Here is a 22344-nt window from a genome sequence, read left to right as displayed (position 1 = left end):
ATATATATATGTGTATATATATATATGTGTGTATATATATATATATATATATATATATATATATATATATGGTATCACTCTCTCCTGGCTTGTGGGGCTTCCACTGAAAAGTCTGCTGCCAAACTTATTGGAGCTCTCTTGTATGTTATTATTTTTTGTTTCTTTATTTTGCTGCTTTTAGAATCCATCTTTTATCCTTGATCTTTGGGCATTTGAGCATTAAATGTTTTGAGGTAATCATTTTTGGTCAAAATATGCTTGGTGTTTGAGAACCTTCCCATACTTGGATATTGATATCTTTCTCTAGGTTTGTAAGTTGTCTGTTATTATCCCTTTGAATAAACTTTCTACCCCTATCTCTTTCTCTATCTCTTAATTAAGGTCAATAACTCTCAGATTTTCATTTGGAGCTGTTTTCTAGATCTTGTATGTGTGCTCCATTGTGTTTTATTTATTTTCTTTTGTCTCCTCTGACTGTGTATTTTCAAAAAACCTGTCTTCAAGTTCACTAATCCTTTCTTCCGCTTAATAAATGCTGCCATTAAAAGACTCTAATGCATTCTTCAGTATGCCAATTACATTTTTCAGCTCCAGAATGTCTACTTGGTTCTTTTCAATTATTTCAATCTCTTGGATAATTTCATCTGATAGAATTCTGCATTCCTTCTCTGCATTATTATGAATTTCTTGGCCAGGTGCAGTGGCTCACGCCTATAATCCCAACCCTCCGGAACGCTGAGGTGGACAGATCACGAGGTCAGGAGTTCCAGACCAGCCTGATCAACATGGTGAAACCCCATCTCTACTAAAGATACAAAAAAATTAGCCGGGCGTGGTGGCAGGCACCTGTAATCCCAACTACTCAGGAAGCTGAGGCAGGAGAATCGCTTGTACCCGGGAGGCAGAGGTTGCAGTGAGCCGAGACCACACCACTGCACTTCAGCCTGGGCAACAGAGTGAGACTCTGTCTCAAAAAAAAAAAAAAAAAAAAGGAAAGAATTTTTTTGAGTTTTCTCAGCATGGCTATTTTGAATTAATTGTCTGAAAGGTCACATATCTCCATTTGTCCAGGATTGGTACCCGGTTCCTTATTTAGTTCATTTGGTGATGTCATGTTTCCCTTGATGGTACTGATGCTCGTTGATGTTCTTCAGTGTCTGAATGTTGAAGACTTAGGTATTTATTTTAGTCTTCACTGTCTGGGTTTATTTGTCCCATCCTTCCTGGGAAAGTTTCCAGATATTTTAAAGGACTTCAATGTTTTGCTCTGAGCTGTTTCTGCTTTAGGGGAAACCCCAATCCCAATAATGCTGTGATTCTTGCAAACTCATAGAGGTACTGCCTTGCTATCTTGGGCAAGATCTGGCAGAATTCTTTGGATTACCTGGTAGAGAGTTGTGCTCTCTTCTCCTACTTTTCCTAAATATATAGAGCCTCTCTCTCTGTTCTAAGCCACCCAAAGCTCTAGGTGAAGTAGCAGAAGCTCTCCTGTAAACACCACAACTATGACTGCACTGAGTCAGACCTGAAGCTAGCACAACACTGGGTCACATCCAAGGTCTGCTATAACCACTCCCTGGCTACAGCCTAGGTGCACTCAAGGCCCTGGAGCTCTACAATCATTTGGCAGCAAAGCCAGCCAAGCCTGCCTCCTTCTCTTCAGGGCATCTAGGTCCCTTAGGTCCTGGGTGATTCCAGAAGTGCTGTCTGAGAGTCAAAGACTAGGATTAAAAACCTTAGGCGTCTGTCTGATGTTCTATCCTATTGTGGCTGAGCTGGCATTCAAATCACAACACACAATTCTTTCCACTCTTCCCTCCCCTTTCTGAAGGCAGAGGAGCCTCACACTGTAGCTACCACCACAGCTGGCCATGAAGAATACTGCCAGAATATCACTGATAAGCCCTTAAGATCCAACGTCTCTTAAGTCAACTTATGGTTAATGTTGCCTTGTCTGGGACTTTCCCTTCATGGCAGTGGGCTCCCCTCTAGCCCAGTGTATGTCAAGAAATGCCATCCAAGAGTCACATCCTGGGATTGGGGACCCCAAGAGCCTGTTTGGTGCTCTACTGCCCTGTGGCGGTGTTGGTACCTGAAGCCAGCAATTCTCAAAGGCTCACCAAAGCCTTTCATGTAGTTCCTGGGTATCACTGCTAATTATTCGGGGCTCAAGGGCTCTTCAGTAAGCTGGTAATGAATGCTGGAAGGACTGGGTCCTCTCCTTCAAGGCAGTAGTTTCCCTTCTGGTCCAGGGTGTGTCTAGGAATGCCACCTGGGAGCTAGGTCCTGGAACAGGAGTCTCAAGACTCTGATTGATACTCTATCCTGCTGTGGCTGAGCTGGTATCCAAGATGCAGGACAAAAAGTCCTCCCCACTCTTCTCTCTCCTCTCTTCAAGTGGAAGGAAGGGGTGTCTTTTGGAGCTGTGACCTGTGCAGCCTGAGTTTAGGGGAGGAGTGATGCCAGCACTCCTTTGACTGTCCCAGCTGGTGTCTCAGTATGATGCATGCCCTCCCAGCTCACTGCTTCTTGGCCTAATTCAGCCCTAGAACTCACCTAAGAGTTGCAGTCCTTATGGCCTAGACTGCCTTTCAAATTTACTTAGACATGGAGACTACTTTGTCCCTCAGTGGCAAGGTTTGTGGGTCCTCAAGTTTAAACCACTGGGATCAGTCACTCCCCTCTGGTTAGGGTTGGTTTAAATCCTTCCTATGTGGCTGGGCACCAGCTGAGTTTGGTCTGGTTTTTCTTTCTGCTCTAATACAACAGCAATGAGTTCAATGCCTCATAATTGCTGTGTTCTTTCTCCCCCAGCACCCAGAAATAATCTCCACACCAGGCTGCCAGTGCCAGGAGTAGGGGAGGGGTGGTTCAGTGATTCAGGACTATTTTTATTTCTATCTGTTCAGTGCCTCTTTTGGTAATATGAAGTTAAAACCAGGTACTGTGAGTGCTTACCTGATTTTTGGTTCTTAAAAAGGTGTTTTTTCTTTGTAAATAGTTGTCAACTCAGTGTCCTTGAGGGAGTGATCATCAGTGGAGCTTTATTTTCTGCCATCTTCATCCACCTTCAACCAAAGTGGTTCTGGGACTGAGCCCTTAACCTGTAGGATCTGATATTCTCTCTAGCTACATAGTGTCAGAATTGAGTTTAATTGTAGGACACTTAGCTAGTGCTGGATAATTGGTCAGTGTGGGAAAAAAAAACCCCACACATTTTGTTGTCCAGAAGTACTGATTGGTGAGAGGGTAGTAGAAGAGAAAAATCCAAGTTTTTCCCTGTCCACAACCCCAAGCTATAACCATATTCCATTCCTAAACTGTTGTCCTGATAATTGTCTTCAGTATCTGAGGGCCTTGTTCCCCTCTTCCCTTTTTATTCTGTTCTAAAAAAAAAAAAAAAAAAAAAAAAAAAAAAAATCAACCATTCTGATTACAATTTCCCTTTTTTTTTTTTTGTAAGCATAGACCAATTACATATTCAAACGCACCTAAGTCACATTATGAAAACACAAGTGCTGCTATTGAAATGATTTCATCTGGGTTAACAAATGGCATTTTTATAGAAATTTGTGCTATATAGGGTCAAAACAAAAAAATAAGCTCTGCAACAACTTACTTTTAACAGTAGTAGACAAAACATCTGGAAAATTAAACTATAATAATTGTCAGGCCTCCGAATCAAAGCTAAGCCATCATATCCCCTGTGACCTGCACTACACATCCAGATGGCCGGTTCCTGCCTTAACTCATGACATTCCACCACAAAAGAAGTGAAAATGGCCTGTTCTTGCCTTAACTGATGACATTACCTTGTGAAATTCCTTTTCCTGGCTCAAAAGCTTCCCCACTGAGCACCTTGTGACCCACCACTCCGGTGCGCCAGAGAACAACGCCCTTTGACTGTAATTTTCCTTTATCTACCCAAATCCTATAAAACGGCCCCACCCCTATCTCCCTTTGCTGACTCTCTTTTTGGACTCAGCCCACCTGCACCCAGATGATTAAAAAGCTTTGTTGCTCACACAAAGCCTGTTTGGTGGTCTCTTCACATGGACACGCGTGACAATAATGAAACTTCTTTTTAGGCTAACATATTGTATTTAAAATCGTCATCATTATTTATAGCAGGGGACAGTACATATAGCAGGAATCCAGGGGACAGTACATATAGTGAGTGCTACAAAGCAGGCAATCCACCTTGACTTATCTTAGTAGAACCTATTTGGGGCATGGAAATGTGCTAATTGTTTTGTTTCCCCATTTGACTCTTCCTCAGTAGCCTATACAAAAGTATGCCTGAGCTTGGCAAACTACCAATAAAGAAAACAGAATGTATGCATTATTGATGAGCTTGCTTCTGAATTAAAAATCAAGGTACATATATGTATATAAATACCCAACTTTACCTATAAAGATGGCACTGTTTTAATGAAAAAGGAAAAGCTGGTATGATTATCTGTAGAGTTATATTACCCGAAATTTAATTACAACATAAATTGGAAGAATAAATGTAAACTTCAGGGGACACAATGAAGAAGGGATCTGTTTTCTTATCCTTGGTTTCTGTTTGAGTTGTAATTCTAGTGGAGAAGAGATAATCCAAAGTGAACAAAGACCTGAACATAGTTCATTAACTTTTAGGTATTCCACAATATCATTAACTTTTGAGTAATCAGCTAATTTTCTGTCTTGTGGTCTGCCATAAGTCTGAAGAAGAATTGCTGTATAGAGCATAGTAACTACCCCCTCCTTGTTTCTTTCAGGAATGCTCATCAGAATTTGCCAGATAATAAAGTATTAATGGAAAAAACTAAACCCTATAAAATATTTTAAAGATAAGTATTTTGAGCCAGTATGAGTAACCATGACCTGGGGAAGAGTCTCAGGAGGTCCAGAGAATGTGTGCCTGAGGTGGTCAGCTTGCAGTTTGTTTTTATACATTTTAGGAAGGCAGGAATTACAGGTAAAGACATAAATCAATACATGGAAGGTATATGTTGGTACAGCCCCCAAAAAGGTAGGCTATCTTGAAGAGGGGACTTACAGGTTATAGGTGAATTTAAAGATTTTTCTGATTAGCAATTGATTGAAAGAGTTAAACTTTGTCTAATGGTTTGAAGTCAGTAGAAAGAAATACTTAAGATAAGTGAAGTCTTGAAGGCCAAGGTTCTTGTGATGTAGATGAAGCTTCTTAGGTAGCAACCTTCAGAGAGAATAGATGGTAAATGTCTCTTTTTAGACTTTAAAAGGTCTCAAACTCTGAATCTCTATAGATCCAGGAAAGGCTTAGAAAGGGAAGACCTAGCTACATTATTGAAGGTTTCTCTACGGATGCAAATTTCCCCCACAAAAGACAGCTTTGAGGGTCATTTCAAATATGTCAAAGAAACTTGTTTTGAGATAAAATATTTTATTTCCTTCCAGGTGTACTATCTGTCATGCGATGCTATACCAGAGTCCGGTTGGAAAGCCACATTATACCAGGATAATTAAAAAGCAGGCTTAACAAAATCGTGTGGTTGGTAGGATGTGACTGAACCCTTACCTTGCGTGGCCTCAGGTCTTGGTTATAATTTGGTATCTTATTGCCACAAAGAGTCTGTTTTATCAGTTTTGTATTCTCTATTTTAACCTTAATACCGGTCAGTTGTGCTTAAGCTCCAAAAGGAACGGAGGGTAATGAGGTGTGTCTGACCTCCCTTCCTGTCATAGCTGGGAATTCAGTTTTTCAGGTTTCTCTGTGGTCTCCTTGGCCAAGAGATGTCTATTTGTGGCAAGCGAGGTCTCCCTAAAGGCTGAACAGGCAAGCCTCCATAACAACTGTCTCAGCACTGACTGAGTGGTTAAGTTAGATACTAAAAGCTGAAAGAGCCAGTGCCCTTGTACAAAGGCTGCATGTAACAAAAGCCCACCAAGAGTTTTGCCTAAGCCTTTCCTGGGCCTTAAAGCATGACAAGATAATGAAGGAGTTCTTTACAGGAACCATTTAGGATTAAACAAGTTTTATTGGGTGTCTGAAGAAACTCCCCAGGCCTCTACAAACAAGTTTGCTGGGATCTGAAGCAACTCCCCAAACCTCCATGATTTAGTAGGAGACAAGATAAGGGTAATCACCCCAGCACCGGGACCCATTTAGATTAAGTAAATGTACTGAGACTCCAGAGGAAGTTCTTCAGGACTCAGACCTTAGTTACAGATTAGAATAAGTTAATCATTTATGTCTTTTGATGGATGCACACTTACATGTAGACATATAGCTAAGAAGGTATACAAGCTCTGGAAAAGTTTGTAATTTTGAGTTGGTCTGGTGATAATTTCCAAGCCTTCTCCCTGTACCCCGTTACAGAAATAAAAACACTCTTCTTTCCCATTTCATCTGCATCTTGTTATAGGCTTGAGAGAATAAGGAGCTCGACCTTCGGTTTCATCTGGGAACACATTCAGTTGGTTTGGAGGTTTAAGATTTTATTTTTGGTTTACAGAAACTACAAGCTGAACATCTGCTAGCAATTCACTTTGTGCATTGTTCACAAACCAAGGGTCAAATGAAGATACTAAGGGGACATCAGAGGAAAAGGGTAATTGTTCTTTTTTTGTTTTGGAGGTGTGCCGTATTTGCCTATTTGTTTTGCTTTCTCCTGGGTCCACAAAGTATGTCAACACTAGAAAGAGAATTTTGTTCAATAGTTGAATAGTTGAAAGAGTTGGTGTGAGGTGGACACACATCACTGATTATGTGGAAAATATTAATAACACTGTGACTCTTATAAAATCCTTTGAGAATCTTACTAGTATAAGGCAATTGTTTGGTCACAAGTGTTAGCAAAATCTCTCAAAAGATAGTAGAAAGGTTTGACAAAAATGATCTTTTATCTTTTGGTAGTATGAAATGGATACTGGTACCATCTATAACATGCTCAGAAGATCTCAAAGGAGGATGCCAGGTCCTCCGAGCATAAGTTCCTCTGCAGCTCTGGCTAACGTGGATGAATTGTTTTAAGCCTCAAGCAGAGAAAATGACTATGACTAAAAGAAAAGAACTTAACACAGAAACATCAAGATTACCTGAGATTTAGTGGAATGATTCTTAAACTTTTTGATCATTACTGTTGTAAAAATCCAAAAATGCCTAATTTGAGAGCCTTATAGATGACAGACAGCCTAACAGTAAGAAGCTTCTTGCCATGTTACTCCTGATGAACATTAACAATTCACCACAGAAATAACTTGGCTCATCATTATCAGTTTCCTCTGATAGGCAACCTCTTCTTTGATTCAAAATGTTTTAAAAGACAAAAATCACTGCAGTTGTGCATCAAGGATGCATTGGTCTTTTAAATCTGATTGAACTCAAAATATACCATGGGGAACTATAGCATAGGAACAACTTCAATCTATGCACACATTACTTCAAATAGTTAATTTATACATTGTCCCATACTAGAGTCAAACAAATACCATAGGGAACAATTAACATTTTTGGCACATATTGAAACATTTTGAAGTATTTGTCTCATATAACTTGAAAAGAGATATATAGATCCCTTAGGGCTTTATCCATGTCTTCATTTTCTATTAAGTAGTATTGCATTGCTAAATTATAATGTTTAATACGGGGAAAATTTATAACAATATTTAGCATTGTTTATAATTAATAGTTGATACTTTTTGTACTTTAAATACTTTTTCTTCAAGAATTTACAGAATATGGACCACTCTGACAATACCTTATGAATTAAGGAAAGTTATATGCTTTGCAAATTTTCTTACTTCCATATTAATCAGACACAACACAATTCAAATTCGATTTAACATACTTTGCTATATGCTTACTTACAAATAAACATTTGACTAAGTGCTGTAGTGGGATGTCACAATGAATGAAATATATTCTCAGTCCTCAAAGACATACACTTTAGTCAGGAAAATAAGGTGTGCTCATAGATTACTTCTTTGCTACAAATACATTCATGTACAGACATATTCTCTAGCATCCAATTGACTTCAAACACAAGTCTTACTTGACATTCTTCAATTGCTCTCATTTTACTTTCACGGCAAAAATGAATACTTTTTTGTAAGACCCTTTACCTGTCTTCTGCCTGCCCCTCCAACCTCATTGTTTCATTAAATACTCTCCATCATCTCTATAATCCAATCATAATAACAAATTAATTGATCAACATTGTTATTTTGTTCTGATTGTTACTTTTTACATTAGTTTTTAAACAAGCAATAAATAAACATGTTCTCTTGGTAAAATAATTAGAAGCATTTTATAATTACAAATATTACAAGTATGGCTAAAACACAGTCTGAACAGTATCTCAAATGGTCTACCCTGTCCCCCAGTGGTAATCACTGTATCAGTGGGGTATATATCCTTCCAGATGTTTAACGCATTTACATGTGTAATGTTGCTTTGTTTCATGTTTTAATCTGTAGAGGATCATATTTCGCACAGTCCCTGTGGTTTATTTATTTTATTCAAAAAATACCTTGGAGATTTTACTGTGTCAATGTAATAATATATCATTTCCCTAGCATGAATTAATAAACAGTTTTAATCTCTTTATTTGTTATGTCTCTTTTTTTTTCTCCATAATACTGTTTATTTGGTAATATTTTCATATAAAATTTATCTAGAAATATATATATTTAAACTCAAAGTTTAGCTTGAGATTCAACATATATTTAGATGAAAATTTTATATATTACAGACTTAACTAAATCACTCAATCATAGAATAGTAGACTTTCATAACTGGAATGAATTGCCTAGAAAACTGCCACCATTTTATTTAATCTCTTTGGAAGTGGAGTCCAGAGAGACAGTGTTATTTCATTGAGATTATACTCAAGCACATTAGAATCCAAAGGAAAAGTCTTGTGGCTTAGTGAGTTTAGGGTTGGGGGATGATGATCTAAAAGGAAGATATAATCGAAAAAAATTCTTGATTTTTGAATTAAACATTTTTAATTTATCTTTTACTAGGATCAACCCTATCTCTTAAACATAACCTCATACCCTCACACAACATATATATAAACACACACACACACACACACACACACACACACACACAGATACCAAGTGAGAATTAACTAAACAAATTAGTGTTTTTGTGATAACTCAGATCATAGGCATATATCTGAAAGGACATATCATCTCAATTTTCCACAGAGCTTAAGTTCAAAAAATGTTATCAGTGCAATTCTAAGGCATAAGAAGGAACGGTCTGTGCCTTATAAATCATTAATTTTTTTCAGTGAGAATGTTGAGTTTTTCATAAGTAAAGATGCTGCATATCTGGTTTGATCATCTTACTCATGTGACAAATAGACATCAGGTTTCTTCATCATAGATGCTTTTTAAATATTTGTTTTAAAAACTGTAGTTGGTCAGTTTGGGTTTAAATAAGTTGATATTGGGGGTAGGGGTAGGCAAAGGTTAGGGGGATAATGAGGAGAAAACACTTCCCATGTTCCCCAAACTAAATGTATTACATAACTTGGCATCAAATCATGAGTTTATTGTCTTTTTCCAGGTTGCCAAATTTCTGACTTAATTGGACTAGTCCTGCAAAATTCTGTCTTTGGAATCTATGACTTTATATCGAAGTTAAGTTGCAGCATAAAGAAAAAAAGAACACAAGGTTTGCTAATTGAAGGATGTCTTAATGTTTTAAATCTACCAATATACTATTCAAGCAATTTGATTTCAATTGGGTAAGAAATTATATTTATACAAACTATTTAAATTAATTATTCATGCTCAACATATTGAACATTTTCATAAATACAAAATATAAACGTCCTGTGATTGCTCATGACAAAGTGACCCTTGGTGCCTTCACAGAAATAATTTCCTTTGTGTTTGATATTATCATATTTATTTTTTTTAATTATTTTTTATTATTATACTTTAAGTTCTAGGGTACATGTGCATAACGTGCAGGTTTGTTACATATGTATACTTGTGCCATGTTGCTGTGCTGCACCCATCAACTCGTCAGCACCCATCAACTCGTCATTTACATCAGGTATAACTCCCAATGCAATCCCTCCCCCCTCCCCCCTCCCCATGATATGTCTCTTTTTAATGCTTTAGATATTTATTTTAATTTCTCTTCCTTTTTTTAAATTATATGTAACAACAGTTAGTTTAATATTTTGGTCCTTACAATTTAGCTAGTTTATGTTTTATTGATCAAATTTATATTTTGTTTATTATTAATTTCTGCACTTCTCTTTTATTAATTACTTTTTTTTTTTTTTTGCTTTTTTAAATTATACTTTAAGTTCTAGGGTACATGTGCACAACATGCAGGTTTGTCACATATGTATACATATGCCATGTTGGTGTGCTGCATCCATTAACTCGTCATTTACATTAGGTATATCTCCTAATGCTATCCCTCCCCCTTCCACCAACCCCACGACAAGCGCCAGTGTGTGATGTTCTCCACCCTGTGTCCAAGTGTTCTCATTGTTCAATTCCCACCTACGAGTGAGAACACGCAGTGTTTTGTTTTCTGTCCTTGTGATAGTTTGCTCAGAATGATGGTTTCCAGCTTCATCCATGTCCCTACAAAGGACATGAACTCATCCTTTTTTTATGGCTGCATAGTATTCCATGGTGTATATGTGCCACATGTTCTTAATCCAGGCTATCATTGATGGACATTTGGATTCGTTCCAAGTCTTTGCTATTGTGAATAGTGTCACCATAAACATATGTGTGCATGTGTCTTTATAGCAGCATGATTTATAATCCTTTGGGTGTATACCCAGTAATGGGATGGCTGGGTCAAATGGTATTTCTAGTTCTAGATCCTTGAAGAATCACCACACTGTCTTCCACAATGGTTGAACTAGCTTACAGTCAAACCACCAGTGTAAAAGCATGCCTATTTCTCCACATCCTCTCCAGCACCTGTTGTTTCCTGACTTTTTAATGATCACCATTCTAACTGGTGTGAGATGGTATCTCATTGTGGTTTTGATTTGCATTTCTCTGATGGCAAGTGATGATGAGCATTTTTTCATGTGTCTGTTGGCTGCATAAATGTCTTCTTTTGAGAAGTGTCTGTTCATATCCTTTGCCCACTTTTTGATGGAGTTGTTTGATTTTTTTTTGTAAACTTGTTTAAGTTCTTTGTGGATTCTGGATATTAGCCCTTTGTCAGATGAGTAGATTGCAAAAATTTTCTCCCATTCTGTAGGTTGCCTGTTCACTCTAATGGTAGTTTCTTTTGCTGTGCAGAAGCTTTTTAGTTTAATTAGATCCCATTTGTCAATTTTGGCTTTTGTTGCCATTGCTTTTGGCGTTTTAATCAAGAAGTCTTTGCCCATGCCTATGGCCTGAATGGTATTGCCTAGGATTTCTTCTAGAGTTTTTATGGTTTTAGGTTTAACATTTAAGTCTTTAATCCAACTTGAATTAATTTTTGTATAAGGTGTAAGGAAGGGATCCAGTTTCAGTTTTCTACATATGGCTAGCCAGTTTTCCCAGCACCATTTATTAAATAGGGAATCATTTTCCCATGTCTTGTTTATGTCAGGTTTGTCAAAGATCAGACAGCTGTAGATGTGTGGTATTATTTCCGAGGGCTCTATTCTGCTCCATTGGTCTATATCTCTGTTTTGGTACCAGTATCATGCTGTTTTGGTTACTGTAGCCTTGTAGTATAGTTTGAAGTCAGGTAGCGTGATGCCTGCAGCTTTGTTCTTTTGGCTTAGGATTGTTTTGGCAATGTGGGCTCTCTTTTGGTTCCATACGAACTTTAAAGTAGTTTTTTCCAATTCTGTGAAGAAAGTCATTGGTAGCTTGATGGGGATGGCATTGAATCTATAAATTACCTGGGGCAGTATGGCCATTTTCATGATATTGATTCTTCCTATCCATGAGCACGGAATGTTCTTCCATTTGTTTCTGTCTTCTTTTACTTTGTTGAGCAGTGGTTTGTAGTTCTCTTTGAAGAGGTCCTTCATATCCCTTGTAAGTTGGATTCCTAGGTATTTTATTCTCTTTGAAGCAATTGTGAATGGGAGTTCACTCATGATTTGGCTCTCTGTTTGTCTGTTATTGGTGTACAGGAGTGTTTGTTATTTTTACACATTGATTTTGTATCCTGCGACTTTGCTGAAGTTGCTTATCAGCTTAAGATTTTGGGCTGAGATGATGGAGTTTTCTAAATATACAATCAGGTCATCTGCAGACAGGGACAATTTGACTTCCTCTTTTCCTAATTGAATGCCCTTTATTTCTTTCTCTTGCCTGATTGCCCTGGCCAGAACTTCTAACACTATGTTGCATAGGAGTGGCGAGAGAGGGCATCCCTGTCTTGTGCCAGTTTTCAAAGGGAATGCTTCCAATGTTTGCCCATTCAGTATGATATTGGCTGTGGGTTTGTCATAAATTGCTCTTATTATTTTGAGATACGTCCCATCAGTACCGAATTTATTGAGAGTTTTTAGCATGAAGGGCTGTTGAATTTTGTCAAAGGCCTTTTCTGCATCTATTGAGATTATCATGTGGTTTTTGTCTTTGGTTCTGTTTACATGATGGATTACATTTATTGATTTGTGTATGTTGAACCAGCCTTGCATCCCAGGGATGAAGCCAACTTGATCATGGTGGATAAGCTTTTTGATGTGCTGCTGGATTTGGTTTGCCAGTATTTTATTGATGATTTTCACATTGATGTTCATCAGGGATATTGGTCTAAAATTCTCTTTTTTTGTTGTGTCTCTGCCAGACTTTGGTATCAGGATGATGTTGGCCTCATAAAATGAATTAGGGAGGATTCCCTCTTTTTCTATTGATTGGAATAGTTTCAGAAGGAATGGTACCAGCTCCTCTTCGTACCTCTGGTAGAATTCGACTGTGAATCTGTCTGGTCCTGGAGTTTTTTTCGTTGGTAGGCTATTAATTATTGCCTCAATTTCAGAACCTGTTATTGGTCTATTCAGGGATTCAACTTCTTCCTGGTTTAATCTTGGGAGGGTGTATGTGTCCAGGAATTTATCCATTTCTTCTAGATTTTCTAGTATATTTGCTTAGAGGTGTTTATAGTATTCTCTGATGGTGTTTTGTATTCCTGTGGGATCAGTGGTGATATCCCCTTTATCATTTTTTATTGTGTCTATTTGATTCTTCTCCCTTTTCTTTATTGGTCTTGCTAGCAGTCTATCAGTTTTGTTGATCTTTTCAAAAAACCAGCTCCTGGATTCATTGATTTTTTGAAGGATTTTTTTGTGTCTCTATGTCCTTCAGTTCTGCTCTGATCTTAGTTATTTCTTGCTTTCTGCTAGCTTTTGAATGTGTTTGCTCTTGCTTCTCTAGTTCTTTTAATTGTGATGTTAAGGTGTCAATTATAGATCTTTCCTGCTTTCTCTTGTGGGCATTTAGTGCTATAAATTTCCCTCTACACACTGCTTTAAATGTGTCCCAGAGATTCTGATACGTTGTATCTTTGTTCTCATTGGGTTCAAAGAACATCTTTATTTGTGCCTTCATTTCGTTATGTACCCAGTAGTCATTCAGGAGCAGGTTATTCAGTTTCCATGTAGTTGAGCAGTTTTGAGTGTGTTTCTTAATCCTGAGTTCTAGTTTGATTGCACTGTGGTCTGAGAGACAGTTTGTTATAATTTCTGTTCTTTCACATTTGCTGAGAAGTGCTTTACTTCCAACTATGTGGTCAATTTTGGAATAAGTTTGATGTGGTGCTGAGAAGAATGTATATTCTGTTGATTTGGGGTGGACAGTTCTATAGATGTCTATTAGGTCTGCTTGGTGCAGAGCTGAGTTCAATTCTTGGATATTCTTGTTAACTTTCTGACTAATTGATCTGTCTAATGTTGACAGTGGGGTGTTAAAGTCTCCCATTATTATTGTGTGGGAGTCTAAGTCTCTTTGTAGGTCTCTAAGGACTTGTTTTATGAATCTGTGTGCTCCTGTATGGGGTGCATATATATTTAGGATAGTTAGCTCTTCTTGTTGAATTGATCCCTTTACTATTATGTAATGGCCTTCTTTATCTCTTTTGATCTTTGTTGGTTTAAAGTCTGTTTTAACAGAGACTAGGATTGCAACCCCTGCCTTTTTTTTTGTTTTCCATTTGCCTGGTAGATCTTCCTCAATCCCTTTATTTTGAGCCTATGTGTGTCTCTGCATGCGAGATGGGTCTCCTGAATAGAGCACACTGATGGGTCTTGACTCTTTATCCAATTTGCCAGTCTGTGTCTTTTAATTGGACCATTTAGTCTATTTACATTTAGGGTTAAGATTGTTATGTGTGAATTTGATCCTGTCATTATAATGTTAGCTGGTTATTTTGCTAATTAGTTGATGCAGTTTCTTCCTGGCATCTATGGTCTTTACAATTTGGCATGTTTATGCAGTGGCTGGTACTGGTTGTTCCTTTCCATGTTTAGTGCTTCCTTCAGGAGCTCTTTTACTGCAGGCCTGGTGGTGACAGAATCTCTCAGTATTTGCTTGTCTGTAAAGGATTTTATTTCTCCTTCACTTATGAAGCTTAGTTTGGCTGGATATGAAATTCTGGGTTGAAAATTATTTTCTTTGAGAATGTTGAATACTGGCCCCCACTCTCTTCTGGCTTGTAGAGTTTCTGCTGAGAGATCCGCTGTTAGTCTGATTGGCTTCCCTTTGTTAACTCGACCTTTCTCTCTGGCTGCCCTTAACATTTTTTCCTTCTTTTCGACTTTGGTGAGTCTGACAATTATGTGTCTTGGAGTTGCTCTTCTCAAGGAGTATCTCTGTGGCGTTCTCTGTATTTCCTGAATTTTAATGTTGGCCTGCCTCACTAGGTTAGGGAAGTTCTCCTGGATAATATCCTTAAGAGTGTTTTCCAGCTTGGTTCCATTCTCCCCATCACTTTCAGGCACACCAATCAGATGTAGATTTGGTCTTTTCACATAGTCCCATATTTCTTGGAGGCTTTGTTCATTTCTTTTTACTCTTTTTTCTCTAAACTTCTCTTCTCACTTCATTTCATTCATTTGATCCTCAGTCACTGATATCCTTTCTTCCACTTGATCGAATCGGCTACTGAAGCTTGTGCATGCATCACGTAGGTCTTGTGCCATGGTTTTCAGCTCCATCAGGATATTTAAGGACTTCTCTAGACTGTTTATTCTAGTTAGCCATTCATCTAATCTTTTTTCAAGGTTTTTAGCTTCTTTGCAATGGATGTGAACATCCTCCTTTAGCTCGGAGAAGTTTGTTATTACCAGTCGTCTGAAGCCTTCTTCTCTCAACTCGTCAAAGTTATTCTCTATCTAGCTTTGTTGCATTGCTGGCAAGGAGCTGCACTCCTTTGGAGGAGAAGAGGCTCTCTGGTTTTTAGAATTTTCAGCTTTTCTGCTCTGGTTTCTCCCCATCTTTGTGGTTTTATCTACCTTTGGTCTTTGATAATGGTGATGTACAGATGGGAATTTGGTGTGGATGTCCTTTCTGTTTGTTAGTTTTCCTTCTGACAGTCAGAACCCTCAGCTGCAGGTCTGTTGGAGTTTGCTGGAGGTCCACTCCAGACCCTTTTTGCCTGGGTGTCACCAGCGGAGGCTGCAGACAAGTAAATATTGCAGAACAGCAGATGTTGCTGCCTGATCCTCCCTCTGAGAAGCTTCATCTCAGAGGTGCACCCAGCTGTATGAGGTGTCACTCAGCCCCTACTGAGAGGTGTCTCCCAGTTAGGCTACTTAGGGGTCAGGGACCCACTTGAGGAGGCAGTGTGTCCGTTGTCAGATCTCAAATTCCATGCTGGGAGAAGCACTACTCTCTTCAAAGCTCAGCTGGAAATGCAGAAGTCACCTGTCTTCTGTGTCACTCATGCTGGGAGCTGCAGACTGGAGCTGTTCCTATTCGGCCATCTTGGAACCTGTTATTAATTTATTTTTTTAACATAATTTACTTTGTGATCCTTTTAGCTTCCTGAATCAAAAGGGGCTTTTAAAATTTATTCTGTGCTTTTCTTATCTAATAAATTCATTGAAGGTATACATACACACACACACACACACACACACATATATATATATACACACACACACACATATATATTTCTCTAAGTCTCCTTTTGGTCACATCGTAGCAGTTTGATATGAGGTGTCATTCCATTCTAAATAAATTATAATATTAATTTCTATTTCCTTTTTTAACCCAAGATGTATTCCAATGTGTATTTTTAAATTTTTAGGTGTTTAGGGTTTTTGTTTGTTTTGTCTTACTGCAATTTGGTTATTAGTTTCTAATTTTATTTTTAATAGTCAGTAAGTATAATGGGTCCTATGAGATTTTGATTTTTTAATTTGTTTAGATTTTTTTCTTGAGGCTTAGTATATATGGTCAGTTTTTGAAAAATATTTGAAAATAATTTGCATTCTTCTTTTGCAGGTACAAATACATGTGTTTGTAATATATGTATATTAAACTTAGTTTGTTAATTATAAAATTCAAATTCTCTATATTCTTTCTCACTTTTCTAATACACTTGGTCTATAAACTTAGTGAAATATGTTAAATTATCACTGCGATTGCAGATTTATCCATTTCTCCTTGAAAACTGTCAGTTTTTGTTTACATTTTTTGAAACTACATAATTAGGTAATAAACTTTCATGACTTTTGTATTTGTGATGGACTATTCTTTTTCAGTATGAAATATTTTCTCTGGCCTTTTGATACCTTTTGCTTCAAATTCTGGTTTTCTGATAATGTCATGTCTGTATTTCTTTCCTTCTTTTTTTTTTTTTTTTTTTTTTTTGAGATGGAGTCTCGCTCTGTTGCCCAGGCTGGAGTGTAGTGGCCTGATCTTGGCTCACTGCAACTTCCACCTCCCAGGTTCAAGCGATTCTCCTGCCTAAGCCTCCCAAGTAGCTGGGAGTATAGGCGTCTGCTGCCATGTCCTGCTAATTTTTGTATTTTTAGTAGAGACGAAGTTTCACTATGTTGGTCAGGCTGGTCTCAGACTCCTGACCTCATGATCTGCCCGCCTTGGCCTCCCAAAGTGCTGTGATTACAGGCGTGAGCCACTGAACCCAGCCCATACCTATATTTCTTATGGTCTCTGTTGCAACTAAAAATGCTTACCAGCTTACAATGGTTCAACTTGCAACATTTTGACTTTATAATGGTGCAACACTGATACACATTCAGTAGAAATGACACTTCTAGTAGCCATGCAGCCATTCTGTTTTTCACTTCCAGTACAGTGTTCAATAAATTACATGAGATATTCAATACCTTATTGCAAAATATGCTTTATATTAGATGAATTGGCCCAACTGTATGCTAATGTAAGTACTCTGAACATGTTAAGTTAGGCTAGACTAAGTCATAATGTTTGCAATGTTAGGTACATTAAATGCATTTTTGCCTTATGATATTTTCAATTTGCTATAGGTTTATTTGGGATGTAACCTCATTGTAAGGTTAGGAACATCTATACTCAACTGTATTGTTATAATATGAAAGCAGCCATAGACAATATATAAGCAAATAAGCATGACTGTGTTCTAATAAACCTTCATTCACAAGAACTGGTGGCTGGGTGGATTTGGCCTGTGGGCTGTAGCTTGCTGACCCCTGCTTCAGGTGATACTGCCACAATCTAAGAAGAACTTAGTAACTACAATTTTGACTAAGTATTTGTTTACTTAAGGCAGAAAGATGCTGATTATTATGCGTTCTAACTAGATAGTCGCTTTCACAACTTTCCAAGCATTTCACAAGCATCACACTTGTTAAAATATCTGAGAGGAGGGTACTAGATTTTATAAAGGTATAAACTCACAGGTAGAGAAAGAAAATGGCCATAAAGCTGCACAAGGAGTTAGTAGAAAAGGCAAAATAATAAACACTATCCACTCAAGGTGAGATTGAACTTTCTAAATAGCAACTCTGTCAGCAGTTACATGTACTTGCCTTACAGGCCCTGAAAGAGCCACTTTTCAAGAGACCTGACTTGCATTATTATCTGGTATGCAATAGTGACGCCATATAGAAAAACTGAAAAACAATTGAGAAGTGTTTATTTTTCACATTTATTTTCCTCTAACATGTTTTGACTATATTTAATTTAATACTTATCATTTTTTTCTTTGGTTTACATTCTTATGTTGGCAAAAATAAACACCAAAGGGATTGTGAAAGCATTAACAGATCTGTCATCTGTATTTTCTTCTCTATTTCCTTAGAAAGTCATTAAGTTGCTCTTAATTTCCTCTTGAAACACACATGTGTAAAAATTAATTTCCCAGGCAGATTCACCAGAAAAAGATGAACAAACAGCAAAACAAAAGCAGAATACTTGCGACCACTATTTTGGAAACATTTGAGCAAGAAAATTTAAAGTAAACCCCGTACTAGAGTTGTGAAATTGAACGGATATCAAGAATGTCATGCCCTTTGTCGTTATGAACAAAAGGTCAGGCCTATTTGATCAGAATACGTTATTTTTAGAAAAACAATTTTATAAAAGTGTTTTTTCTTTTCTCTAATTCTGCTCACAAGAACCAAAAAATTATTCTGCTCTTAGTCTTGACTATGAATTTTCAAAGGAGTTGTTTTTTGTAACGCCACTCTGTACAGTATTTGAAGGAAAGTTGCAAAGTATATTAATTATAGAGTTCTATGGTTGACTCTAAATTTCCAAGTAAGTAAGTGTTGCGTCACTGATTTGGGGTGGCATCTTTTGCTTCTAGACTCCTTTTAAAAATTCAAATGTATGAACAGAAAATTCTCACTTCAAAGAGAAATAAAACTGTTTTGAAAGACAGCCTTTGAATGCAATCTTTCTCAGAAAGAGCCTATTTAGAGAAAATGGAATCCAAAAATGTCAACATCCATATTCTTCCTGAGAATATGTTTTCTTTTTGACAACAGCACTGATAAACTAAGAGTATTTTTTAAAACAAACACACTTTATTTGGTTATAGAAAAAGTAGTGGAAAATTTATGGTGCCAACACTCATAATATAATTTCATTAAAAAGCAATACATTTTATATATTTGATATGAGCAACTGCCTAAACCCATATAGTGTATATGAGAAGATTCAAATTCACTTTTAAAAAAAGGTCATAAGATGTGTGTATGTGTGTGTGTGCATGTTTCCAATGAATCTGTTCAAACCCGAAAGAATGATTTCTTGCTACAATTTTGATCAATTTTAAAAGTTGAAATAGAATAGAAAAATACGTTCTAACATTATATAATTGATTTTGCTTTTCCATTTTCATAGAAGATTACTATAAGTACTCTTTGATCTAAAAGAAAATAGTCTTCCTCATTGGTAGCGCAAAAGATATTGACTATGACAAAGATTTTTAAAATAACAGTTTAAATAAAAACATTGTGGATAACCATGCTTGCGTTCCTACAGACTAGGAAAAGATAAATGCTACTGTCACTGCTAGTTAAATAAGGGTGAGGCAGAAACTGCAAGAAGGATGTTGATCTGTCAGGGATTTCGGGTAGCCATTTTCAATAATACGTGCAGTTTTGCTTCAGGGGTTCACACCAACAAGGAATAATGAGACAAAATGATTGTGTAAAACCCTAAAGAAAAAAATGCATGTATTATTTAAAATACTTTTTGTTTTTTAATTTTGCGCACAATTCTCATAAGGGTTTTAACATTTATTTTCCAGAAAAAAATGTAGTCATAGGTAAAGATAATGTTCTTAGATATACTTAATGCTGTTACCTTTATTAACTTATTTTTATGTCTCTATAATTCATTTTCTTCCAAAATACATTTTTACTGTAACTTCTCAATTAAAATTTTCAATCACATTGAATAAGCACTACAGACGGTCATATAAATTAAATGGTCACATTATGTATTTTACAATATAGGTGCCATGTACTTCTCTAAGTTGCCTGACAAATTTTTATTTTCAAAATGTAAATATTTAACATTAAACTTATAAGAGTAAAATGATCTGTTAGAAATAAGCTTATCCATTTATACTATTCCACTTTTAACCAAATCAAAAAATTCAAACCTAATAACTGTGTTTTAGCCTTGAAAATGTCTTAAAAATATACTCAAAGAAAGGAAAATAGTTGATTTTCTGCTTGTGTTTTTTAAAAAAAATAATAGCATAGTACATTTTCTTTTTTGCTTTACTTGATCTTTTGTGTTTCTAATGTGAAGATCTACCAAGCATGAATGAAATGACTCATAGATTTCTACAGTTCCAACTCAAACATAATAATTCCTAATGACCAGATCTCTTAGGATATGTAATAAAGAAGATAAAGTAGGGCAAACATTGAGGAAGATTTTATTTTTCTTTTAACAACATACTTATACATGCATCAATCAATATTAAGATCAGAAAAATGTACACTTTGACCACAAATTCTGTGAAAGTTGGGAGTCAGACTCTGGTTAAGCAAGATCAAACTAGGAAAAGTTGAGGTAAAAGTATAGGATATGGAAAATAGATCCAAACAACAAAATAATATTAGGGTTTGGTTACTTTCACATGAGTACTTGGGATCATGAATCCAAAGGAAGATCTGAAATCTGAAAATTGGGCCAGCATGGAAAGCACACAACAAATAAATAAGTAGTGGGAATTCAGGCCGACAATAGCATTTTTTTTTTCTTTAGGTATTCTGGAAGCACCTGTGGGCAACAAATTCATTGGCAGGAGACCTAGGCACTGGGGAACTCATATTCCAGGCAGTAAAGCTAGTGTTTGGGATTACTGAAGTCCTGTTTATGAACTAAAGCATCAAAGTTAGAAGAGGACAAGGAGTATGATTCATGAGTCTCATTATACCCTTCCCCTTCTCAATTTAAACACCCAACCTACACATCTATACACACACACACACACACACACGCATGCATGCATGCATGCACATACACAACAACCTCCGTATAGTCTGAAGTCTGAGGTGTGGCAGATCCTGAAAAAAGGTAAAGTAGGAATAAGTAAGAATTATAGACAGCCATGATTATTAGTTGTTTTAAAGGTATCTAACCTTTTTTTCCAAATGGAGAATATGAGGCTCAGAAAAATTACTCAACTGTTCAACCTCACCGAGGCTGTTTCTTCCCACAAAACAAAACCATTGGGAAGATTAAATATGAGATAACAAATGAAGGTTCATAAGTATTAGGCGCTCCCAATTTGCAACCTCCCGTTCCATAAAACCATCCCTAGTCTTCCTATAAAGAAGTACTGTAGGCTCTTAATATATATACAGGAATATATATACATTAAAATCTTGTATATTGTCAATTTTCATCTCTTTTTTTTTTCAATTATATCACATTTGGGGAGGAAGAACTTTCTAGGAGAAATAAGGTTTGTCTCACCTCTGGAGTGTTACAGCAGGCAGAAAAACGTCTAAAGAAACATAAGGCTGCAAGCTAAGTTAACTCCCTCTGCTAATGCAGTGATAGGGAATGTGATTATAAAATATAAATCATCACATAGCATGGATTTTCAAGGTCATTTGTGATTAGTAGAATCACAATCATTAAATCTGTGTATCATAACAGACTTTTCTGTGAAGTACAAAACTAATCTGTGCTATATATACCGTATGTCCAGATGATCTCAAATTAATTGTAATTTCAGTTATTGTCATATTTGAAGACAGGATTGCATTACCCCATTCTCGCTCTCACTATCCGGTGTTAGAAATCACTCTAAGATCAAGCTGTAATGTAACTGACATTGGATTCTTCTCAAACAAAATGCAACCAATAATGACAAATTTATGTAGAGCCATTTTTCTCCAGAGAGCCAAAGAGCTTTTCAATGGAAAAAAAAGGGAGGGATGGTGTTCATGACAATATGATAAGGTATTTTGGCATCCCTAGAGTGTAACTTTGGCTGATATACAGGTGTCAGAACAACACATCTTTATGGTGTGTGCTAATGGAAGAAACATGATGAATGCCCTTGAGCAGTGTAAGGAGGATAAAAAACAGCAAAGCCTGGGGACAGATGGTGCTGATTTATTACTTTGAAATGTCAAAGGGTAAGTATTTTCTGCATATTGAGTTAGAGGTAATGCAGAGGTAATGTTTGAGATTATTGTTTTGGGCTTGATATTTTGATACTGAATTTGAATCAATATCTCATTTCTTAAGCAGCCTTATTGACAAAAGAGATGGCTAGATTTGAAAAGACCTGACATCTTTTGGAATATGCTCAGAAAAATAATGTACTGGCTCCATGGCTCATGAATGTATCTGAAATGAATACAGGCATTTTTTTTCATTGTTTTCATTTTCTGTGACAATTAGAGTGTGATTCAAAGTGGCGTAATCAAAATTCATTGTAACCCAAGC

This window comes from Macaca mulatta, chromosome X (genome assembly GCF_049350105.2).
Source record: "Macaca mulatta isolate MMU2019108-1 chromosome X, T2T-MMU8v2.0, whole genome shotgun sequence".
Taxonomy (NCBI): Eukaryota; Metazoa; Chordata; class Mammalia; order Primates; family Cercopithecidae; genus Macaca; species Macaca mulatta.
This window is presented reverse-complemented; position numbering follows the sequence as displayed.